We start from the raw sequence: 11,631 nt of genomic DNA on the forward strand, positions 1-11,631 counted from the left end.
GTTAAATAAATGCAAGTCTTTCTTTTAACTGTCCTCCCATTTAATTTAATATGATCCTGGTACTGATCAAACAGTCATCCAATAAATGTGGTCTTTGACACCTGTTTGTACAACAGGCTAACCCAAGACTGTACTCGGATTAGAAAGTCAGGCAGGGCTGCTTTGCTGCTACTGAGGTCTGATTCTTTGGTGATTATCGTGTCAGCTGGATGCAGCTGCCACCGGAGGGTAATCCTTTGATACTAGATTCACTGTAACTGATCAGATCAACCAGAGAACAATGAGGAAGGAGCTCTATGCAATATTAATATAGAGCTTATTCGAGCCTGGATTAACTCATTGCTGATCCAAGCCTGGAGTTCCAATGTACACTTCTGTTGTGTAGAATTTTTGAATCACCTATGCAATTTCTTGCCAAATTAGTTCCAGCTGTACAAAATAAACTCTGGGCGGAAGTAGTTGCAAGATCTTGGCAGCATGTTTAAAAAGTGCACTATTGTGTCGAGTAAGAGTATTTTAAGAGATTGGTATTAGGAAGGTATACTTTAAGAGATTGTTATTGTGTATTACAAAAGAGCATTTTACAAGACAAGTGCCATGTATTGGGAAAGAATATTTTAAGAGGTTGGTAACATGTCTGAAAAGGAGCATTTTTGAGAAATTAAGGAAAGAACTTGTATTTATATAACACCCTTCACAGCCAACTAAATGCTTTTTTGAAGTGCAGTTGCTGTTGTATTGTAGGGAAACGTGGCAGCCAATTTGCGCACAGCAAGGTCCCACAAACAACAATGACAAAAATGACCAGATAATCTGTTTTTGATGGTGTTGGTTGAGGGGTAAATGTTGGCCAGGCCATTATCTTTGAAGAGTGCCATGGGAACTTTTTTATGGCCACCTGAGGAGGCAGGGCTCCAGTTTATTTCCCCCTCCAAAAGGCAGCAGCTCCCACAATGAAGAGTTCCCTCAGTACGGCATAGAAGTGTCAGCTTACATTATGCGCTCAAGTCTCTGGCATGGGGCTCAAACTCTCAATTTTCTGACTCAGAGGTGAACGTGCTACACTGAAACCCTACTTAAAGGAAGAATATTTGACGGTGCATGTATTAGGAATGGATACGTTTGAAACTGGAAACCTATATTACGATGGAGTATTTTCATACACACATATATATAGAAGTAACAGAAAGAACTGGGTTTTGAATTTAGCACCATACATTAGGAAAGAGCGCCATCTACTGGTAATACGAGGGAACAGTTGTTGCAGTTAAACTCAACAGAAATAGGATCTGGTGAATTGGGCGCATTTTATTAAAAAGAGGCATATACCAGCTATCTTTTTGCCTTTTGAGTCCAAGAAAAACATTCGCAAATTAAAATTAGTGTCTTTAGGGAGCGCCAAACTCAAAAATGCGGCCAAAGGACTTGGACGTTTTAAGGTGACTATTTACAGTTTGGCTTAAAACTCCCTTCATTTTTGTTGATGAAACCGTTTAACGTAGATTATTGTCCACCGCCGTGAATCCGGCCCCTTGCCTCTTTAATTTGTATGTTAAGAGCGATTTAAAACGTCAAACTTTTTCTTAGATACTGTTGGCCAGACAGTTCATAGTAAGTTTACAATTGCTGAACATGAGCCTGCCCTTGAAATCAGTGAAGTTGTTTGTTGGGGCCGCTCAACATATAGAGAATACGTTCTTAAAACATGGATTAAGTTTTGAGGGTGGGTGGATTAACTGTACTAATAGTTGTCCCAAACCTTCAGCCCGGGTTTGCATAGATTCGAGATAATAAACTTAGTATTACAGTACTAAACAAATACTATAAATAAAATGGAAATATATTCTGAGAGATGTTCCAGGCAAATACTAAAATGACAAACAGTGCTTCGCTTACAGTTGAGGGTAAAAGAATATGAACGGTGAGTCGTTATAAATGTTTTATTTTTTCTCCAGATTCAGTATGAAAGTTCTACTCTTCGAATTCAGAAGTTGAGAATAAGCGTCTGGCACAGGGAGACAGGAACGCGCATTTAGAGAGTAATAAATAATTAGGGAGAAAGGGGTTACAGAGGCGGAAATTACAGAAAGGTAGAGGCGGAAAGACAGAGAGAGGCACAGCCACCTAGAAAGGAAGGGGTACATAAAGCAGGCAAATGCACGGAGATACAGGCAAACGCACAGAGACGGTCAGACACGTAGAGAGAGAGAGAAACATAAAAACATGAAAAAGATGCAGAAACCTAGAGAAAACGCCAGACAGAAATGTCAAGAGGGACACGGGCGCAGGAAGAGAAACAGACGCGGAGACAGAGATAGAGACAGTCAGACAGGGGAAGAGACGCAGACATACTGTACAGAGATAGACAGGCAGAGAGAAAGCGACAGACGAATAGAGAGAGAGAGGACATATATAAGAACATAAGAAATAGGAGCCGGTGTAGGCCATATGGCCCTTCGAGCCAGCTCTGCCATTCAATAAGGTCATGGCTGATCTTCTACCTCAACTTTACTTTCCCGCCCTATCCCCATATCCTTTGATTCTCTTAGTGTCCAAAAATCTATTGATCTCAGTCTTGAATATATCAAGGACTGAGCATCCACAGCCCTCTGAGGTAGAGAATTCCGTAGGTTCACGACACTCTGAGCGAAGAAATTTTTCCTCATCTTGGTCCTAAATGGCCGACCCCTTATCTTGAGACTATGGCCTCTAGACTCTCCAGCCAGGGGAAACAACCTCTCAGCATCTACCCTGTCAAGCCATCTAAGAATTTTAAATGTTTCAATGAGATCACCTCTCATTCTTCTAAACTTCAAAGAATAGAGGCCCATTCTAATCAATTTATGCTCATAGGACAACCCTCTCATCCCAGGAATCAATCTAGTGAACCTTAGTTGCACCCCCTCTAAAGCAAGTATATCCTTCCTTAGGTATGGAGACCAAAACTGTACACAGTACTCCAGGTATGGTCTCACCAGAGTTCTATATAATTGTAGCAAGACCTCCTCACTCTTATACTCCAACCCCCTTGCAATAAAGGCTAACACACCATTTGCCTTTCTAATTGCTTGCTGTACCTGCATGTTAATTTTGTGTGATTCGTGTACAAGAACACCCAAATCCCCCTGACTACCAAAATTTTTTAGTCTCTCACCATCTAAAAAAAATTCTGCTTTTCTATTCTTCCTACCAAGGTGAATAATTTCATATTTCCCCACATTATACTCCATCTGCCACCTTCTTGCCCACTCATTTAACCTGTTTATATCCCTTTGCAATCTCTTTGCATCCTCCTCATAGCTTACTTTCCTACCTAGCTTTGTATCATCAGCAAACTTGGATACATTACACTCGATCCCTCATCTAAGTCAACAGCTGAGACCCAAGCACCAATCCTTGCGACATCCCACCAGTTACAACCTGCCAACCCGAAAATGCCCTGTTTATTCCTACTCTCTGTTTTCTGTCTGTTAACCAATCCTCAATCCATGCTATTATATTACCACATTCCCATGAGCTCCAATCATGTGTAACAACCTCTTGTGTGGGGCCTTATCAAATGCCTTTTGAAAATCCAAATATACTACATTCACTGGTTCCCCAAATCTACCCTGCTGGTTACACCCTCAAAAAATTCTAATAGATTTGTCAAATACAATTTCCCTTTCATAATGCTGTGTTGACTCTGCCTAATCATACTATGATTTTCTAAGTGCCCCGTTACTAGATCTTTAATAATAGGTTCTGGCATTTTCCCTACTACTGATGTCAGGCTAACTGGCCTGTAGTTCCCTGTTTTCTCTCTCCCTCCTTTCGTGAATAGCGGGGTTACATTTGCTACCTTCCAATCCACGGGGACTGTTCTGGAATCTAGGGAATTCTGGACGATCTAAACCAATGCATCCACTATCTCTGCAGCCACCTCTTTTAAAATCCTAGGATGTAGGCCATCAGGGGTCCAGGGGCTTTGTCGGCTTTTAGTCCTATTAATTTCTCCAGTACTTTTTCTTTACTAACCTTAATTACTTTAAGTTCCTCACTCTCATTAGACCCTTGATTCCCCACTATTTACTGTATTTTTTGTGTCTTCTGCTGTGAAGACAGATACAAAGTATTTGTTTAATGTGTCTGCCATTTCCTTAATCCCCATTATATTTCTCCTGTCTCTGGCTCTACGGGACCGATGTTTACTTTTGCTAATCTCTTCCTTTTTACATACTTGTAGAATCTCTTACAATCTGTTTCTATATTTCTTGCTGGTTTACTCTCATATTCAATTTTCTCCCTCTTTAGCAATTTCTTGGTCAATCTTTGCTGATTTCTAAAACCCTCCCAATCCTCAGGCTTACTATTCTTTTTCGCAACACTGTAAACCTCTTCTTTTAATCTAATACTATCCTTAACTTCTCTAGTTAACCACGGTTGAATCACTTTGCCAGTTGAGTTTTTATTTCTCAAGGGAATGTATATTCATTGACAATTCTGAATTATTTCTTTAAATGTTCACCATTGCTTATCTACTGTCATATCTTTTGATCTAATTTCCCAATCTACCTTAGCCAACTCGCCCCACATAACGACGTAATTGGCCTTGTTTAAAGTTAAGACCCTAGTTTCTGACTTAACTACATCACTCTCAAACTCAATGTGAAATTCTATCATATTATGATCACTCTGCCCCCAAAGGATCCTTAACTATAAGATTACTAATTAACCTTGTCTCATTAACACAATACTAGATCTAAAATAGCCTGTTCCCTAGTTGGTTCCTCCACATATTGTTCTAGAAAACTGTCTCCAATGCATTCCATGAACTCGTCCTCCAAACTACTTTTGCCAATTTGGCATGCCCAAGTCTATATGAAGGTTAAAGTCCCCCACGATTATTGCGTAGATGAGATAGACACATAGAAAACGAGGTGCAGTGAGAGAGAGGGAGAAGCTGAAGAGGGAAAAAAAAGATTTCTGGCGGTTCCTTACCCGTCACTGCGGCTTTCCCAGCCTTGCTGGGCCAGAGCCAAGACACCCATAGTGCTTTCATGTCAGCAGCTGGGCGGGGTGGGGTTATGTAATCGCGGAGCCGCCGCGTTACCCAGAACTAAAACACCCTCAAACGTGGCGGCGTAACGAAAGGTCAGTCGGCCGCTCACTTGGAGTAGGTTTTACTTGCTTTCCTGGAACATGATCACACCGATTAAAGCCCCGGTAACCCTGCAGTCTGGCCGAAAGCAAGGCGTAAAGGAACAGGTCGACGTCTCTCTTCTTTACGGTCACGGTTTACCTGCGGTGTGAATTACATGAAACTGATCGGAACGAAGGGAAACGGTGCCGATCAAACGTTCCGGGAACAGGGATATCAAGGCCTCCCCGCCCCCACAGGAGTCAATGTCGGGGGTGGGGGAGTCTGGTTATATGCGGAATTTGCTGATTTTCGTGACTCCGTTTAGATTAATTCGTTTTATTGTTTCTGAGAACCAGTGAGAGATGTTTTACAGCTGTTTTTTTTTGTGTGTGGGTGTGTTTGTGGGATCAACATTATTGCCATAACAACTGACATTTCCCATCCGCCCATTTAGTACTGGGAAGTTTTTTTTAAAAAAACATTTATTCTCAGCTGTTTCCACCCCATAATTGTTTGCAGTCAGACTGTGCGACATAATTACTGATCACAGTATATATAATAAACGTCGCAAACAACGAAGTGATTAAAATACTTTGATAGTTTGCAGCGAGGAAAACGAAAACTGTAATTTTATATAATTTCAACCTTCCGGACTCAACATTGATTCCAATAACTTCAGATCATATTTTTTTCGGTCAGCTAGTGCTGGTAATGGTTCTGCTGCTGCCATTTACAGCTACTCCTGATCAATCTTTTGTTTCTTAACCTGTCCCATTACCACCCTCCTTGCCTTGCACCATCATCCCTTTTGTCATTTAATCACTTGTGCCCTCTACCCTATCACAGATCTTCCCTTTTGTTCTTTCCTTCCCTCCCCTCCTTTCCCTGGCTCTGTACTTGCTCAAAAACTTTTAACTCTTTTAACATGTTCCAGTTCTGACGAAAAGTCTTCGACCTGAAACGTTAACTCTGTTTCTTTCTCCACAGATGCTGCCTGACTTGCTGAGCTTCTCCAGCATTTTCTGTTTCTTTTTCAGATTTCCGGCATCCGCAGTATTTTGCTTTTGAACTGTAATTTTATGGTGTGATTATTTTTTAGTTGTGAGGCTGCGGTGATGGATAACCCTCAAGGGGATTTACGGCTAAAGACTTTCAAATGTACACCGGGTCTTCATTAATAGACCGAAACAGGAAAAAAAAGGGGAATGGGGGAGGGAGCAACTCTAAAATCTAACCCAGAATAGAAACTTTGACAGGAGTTGCATTCACACATTGATTGTGAGAGGTTGGCACTGGCGGACCCAACACTCACTCCCAATACACACACACACATATATACACACACATACATAAATGCATACGCAAAAAAAGACATGCATATATAGTTACACGCGTGCATATACAAAGTACATGTAGACATATATACATTAACACGTATACACACATACATACACAGATGCAATCACACATGAATAAACATATATGCACATAACACATACAGATGTAAAATATATCCACCGCTTCCGCTCTCCCAGTCCGAATCTATTCCATTGCTGGCCAGTCATTCTTGGTATATATCCTTCGGTTGACTGGTCGTGGTCTCTACGTTCCAAACGAGCGATGAATATTTTTTAATATAACATGTGCCTGTGTGTGTGTTTGTGTGAGAGAGAGAGCTGGCCTCGGAGGAAAAGTCACGGTATCTCGGAAAAGCCATTCCTTAAATTGTTTATGATGTGGAGATGCCGGTGATGGACTGGGGTTGACAATTGTAAACAATTTTACAACACCAAGTTATAGTCCAGCAATTTTATTTTAAATTCACAAGCTTTCGGAGGCTTCCTCCTTCCTCAGGTAAACATTTACCTGAGGAAGGAGGAAGCCTCCGAAAGCTTGTGAATTTAAAATAAAATTGCTGGACTATAACTTGGTGTTGTAAAATTGTTTACAATTAAATTGTTTAAGCACAGAATCCAGCGGATGGCTCTTCACTGTCGTTTCTTATTCACGAGGGGGGCTAGGTGAAAAGAAATGTTGATGTCATTATATTTTAGGTGTGGAGGAATTGAGGTAGATAATGTATTTAATTGTCACTCAAGCCGGTATCTGGTCACATCTATAACATGTTGTCACAGATTTGTGCCAACTTGTATACGGAGGCACTTTGCATTGGGCCAGTGTGTATTGAAGTCTTCTCGTTGTATGATAAGTATCCAACGTTATGTTATCCTGCTCTACTCTTCCAATTTGTATAATTATTGAGTCACCTAGATGAGTCAGTGAAGCCTATAGTGCAGAACACCACCGAGGATGAAAAATGTAGGATAAATGAGAAGGCAATCCAAGAATCGATGGTCGGGTGTCTCATTATTAATGATATCTGCTTTTTACAGCTCTCTAGGGCACTTATTTCTCACCATTGTTTGGTAGCGACTGAACTTGGGGTAATTTGCTCAGAAAATCTGAGCAATACTGTGGAGTGTGGGAGGGAAAGGATGTATTAGTACAAACATATATACGTGGTATGTGGAAACATTTAGATTCAACTTTCTTTAAAGTGTTAATTTTTAAATAATTATATAAATAATTTAGAAATTATTGGTCCAATAACCTGAACCCAGAATGTGGGTAAATTAGCTTTTATGAGTGGACTTTGTTTTCGGTAGCCCCAATTTGTGTTCACTTGCAATCCAAAACATCAACAGAGAATAATTTTGTGCTTTCTCTCTTTATTGTGGTATATTGCTGTCACTACTGTTGAAACAGGTGAATCTTCTGCCTTACGTCATGCATTGGTTTGGTTAAATCACTTACACGACAATGTCCTGTGATATTCTCATCTTATCTCTGTGGTGCGACAATCTTCTTCAGGCACTTTTAAGGAGATTTGAGTTTCGATATTAACAGTGCTGGGCATTCTCAACTGAAACGGTTAATAGATGTTTATGTACAACATCACATTCTGTCTTGCCATCTTGATGCAGAGTTACCGAATAATTCGCATTGTGCATCGGACACTGTAAACGGCTTATATGTTGCTTTAACTCCCCCCCCCCCCTCCCAAACACACACTTTCCTTTCTCTCTCTGTATTTAACTATAAATAATCAAACAAATCATACGGCACAGAAGACAGCCATTTGGCCCATCGTGCCAGTGCCGGGTCTTTGAAAGAACCATCCAATTAGTCCCACTCCCCTGCTCTTTCCCCAGTGCCCTGTATTTTTTTTCCTTTTCAAGTATTTATGCAATTCCCCTTTGAAAATTACTATTGAATCTGCTTCCACCACCCTTGCAGGCAATGCATCCCAACAACTCGCATAAAAGACATTCTCATCTCCCTCTGGTTCTTTTGTCAATTACCTTAAACATCAGTTCTCTGGTAACCGACCCACCCATCAATGGAAACAGTTTCTCCTTATTTACCTCATGAAAATCCTTCATAATTTTGCACACCTCTAAATCAGTTCCTCACTGTTTCACTCCCTAATCCTTTCATCAAAATTTTATGGATCTATCTTAGAAAACAAAATGAGAATATTAATCAATGTGCAAGACTGATGCAATCTCAAGTATGAACGGATATGTTTGCTTGGCTTTTCTCATTTCCCATTTAGTCTATTCTGAAATATATACCACAATTTACTAAAACATTTTTTTAAAAACATTGTTCGATTTGAATTGTTGTGTTATTTTATTCGAGTTGTTTTTTTCCCTTTCTCTCGGATCTTGTAATCGGATCCCACGGCAATATTTCCTATTTCAGAGACCCCTCAATCTGGCGTGCTCCGATCCCTGGTCGATATTAGATACTGGGGGAATAGGCTTTAAAATTGACCAACGGGTGCTGGAAGGCCAATAAATAGGGTCGCTACGGTGGTGACGCCTTGAAGTGATGGGAGTGTGGTGACTCACTTTGCATGAACTTAAGCATATCTTAAAGAATATACAACCACGGAAATAATACATTTGGTAAATATGCAACATGTAAATATTGGTGGACATTCCGCCACTGTAATACATTTATGTCCATATATTTAATAATGTTATTTAGTATTCAGAATATAATTGTTTTTATTCCTATTCTCACTTCCATTTCGAATCCCCCCCCCCTCCTCCCCATTTCTTTAAAAAGTAATAGATCAGCATCTTGCTAGCCCTGGGTATTCAGTTTAACCAAATCACTTGTTTTGCAACAAAAAAAAAGAGGTAAAGATTGTATTGCACGGTTTCAGTTCAGCCTGAGCTGATACCAATCTGAAACTCCCATTACAAACACTCACCAACTCTTGGCTAAAGTGGTCCGCGGGCATCGCCACTCTGTCGCCGCTTTTATTTACTTTGATTCAATGCAGGTTTTTTTTGCACCACTTATCCTGATAATGCAGGTATGTTTCACCGGTAGTGGGGCAGTCGGGAAAGTGGGTCCGTCCCTTGGACAGTCACCGTTTAAAGACCCTCCTTTTGTTTGTTCCTAATTATCTGTCCATTAGACCCGCTGGCCCACAATCGCAGCAATAGGTCCATCTTATCTCTGAAGGGTGATCGGTAGGAGTGTTCCCTGTAAACAAGCCGTGTCTAAACACATTAACAGGCCCCGAATGGCAGTAATATATTACAGCCTTTTAAAACGGGCCGCAAGACCAGCGTAACTCACACTACTCCGGTGTCATATCCACTTTCAACCTGTATGGGAGTTGCTGGACTAATCGTCGCCTGTTTGAAGGTAAAATTCCTCTAGTCGTTATGAGTAGCAACAGTGTGTAAATACCCTAATTTCCAGGTAAATCCGAAACGGGTTCCTCAGACATTTTCCTATATTGGCAAATTCCAGTGAGATGGTTCTGTTACCATTTCGCTAGAAAGACCGAGGATAGGATAACTTCAACAACGCGTTTACTCTGTGGATTTGCATAACGACTAGAGAAATCCGTATACCCGCGGGTTACTTCTGGACATAAAATATGAAGCGAGGCTTTAGCCACGACATAAATTTGTGTCATATTTATATATTAGTGATAAAATAGGACAAACGCATGGATCAAGATTCATAAACAGGACACGGTATTCATTTTCAGTAGATGTGAAATACAGATCAGCGGATGGATGGAATAATCCCCACTTTGCTTCAAACATCAGCCGGGAGAGGAAATTGGGAGCAGGAAAATCGCTGGGACTGGGATAACTTTTTTCACTACATCTGGAATACTTCACATCGCTCGAGCTTCCAGACTACAAACCCAAATCCATTCCGAACCATTGTGTCCCCCACCCCTCCCTGTCTATCTACTTTATCTCTAATATTCAAATAGGCGCAGTACTGTACTTTTTTTCCTATTAGCAGTTAGATCAATTCATTTTATGACCCGGATTACACCGGAATCGAGTTGCGCCGATTGAGAAATAGCCGCTGGAGTTTTCCGGAACTGTGCCTCCAAGCGAGCAACGAAAATGCAGCATCGATCAGAGGTGTGAAAGGTAACCTTAAACTCTCGTAGTGAGAGAGCTTAACACAACTAATCATTTCCGATTATTAAATAAGAATTATATTCGATCTCATTTTAATTTACATCCCTAATTCCCCCAAATAAGGAACCTAATGTGATGCGAAGGCCTGTGTGTTTAAACTCTCATCTTACTCCAATAAATAGTATAAGCATTAGTTACTGTGTCTAACCGGAGTCGACTTTGCGGGCATGGCGAGTAAGAGTAGTGTCTCAACGTGTATACGAACATGTGTATATGGGTGTGTTGATATACAGATTTTCTGCTGCATTTGCATATGTGCATATTTCTATATGGATATGTATATGTAGATTTCTGTTTACGTGTGAATGCGTGTTCATTTGATTTCTACGTGTATATGAGTGCCAGTGCATATAATTTTCGTGTTTATACGAGCGTGTGTATCTACAGTTTTTTGTCTGCACTTGAATGTGTGCCCAGAGTGTGCACTAATGCATCTGTGCATTCCAGTGTGTACAATATTAGTCGAGTGTGACTATGCACACGGATCTCTGTGTACACGACTGGGTGCGCGTATGCGTTTCTCAGAGTGTGGATAGTGTCATTTACATTCACGAATTCTGCCGGCCTCATATACTTGCATTGGAAAATAAACCCCTTCCTTTTCCCATTTTAAGCCAATTTACAAGTAATCAGACGGTACATATATTCTTAAAAATATATATTTAAAAAACTAATATGATCAGCAAAATAAATTTTAAAAATGAATACACAGCATCGAAATAACTTTCTGATTTCATTTTTCAATTGTAGGCTTAAATGTAAAAAAAAATCTAAATTTGAATGTTTTTTGAGAGGTGGGGTGAGTGCGAGCGACGCTGCTGTGTAGGGAAGCTGAATAATTATAATTTAAGAGCTGTGTCTGTGAGATATTACATGCAGTTCACGAGGACACGACAGTTCCTGCTTTCTCACTATCGCCTTCAATTTTATTTTATTTTTTAATTGCACACGATGGAGTCTAGCGCATCCGCAACTCCTTCC

This window comes from Heptranchias perlo, chromosome 21, assembly GCF_035084215.1.
Source record: "Heptranchias perlo isolate sHepPer1 chromosome 21, sHepPer1.hap1, whole genome shotgun sequence".
NCBI lineage: Eukaryota > Metazoa > Chordata > Chondrichthyes > Hexanchiformes > Hexanchidae > Heptranchias > Heptranchias perlo.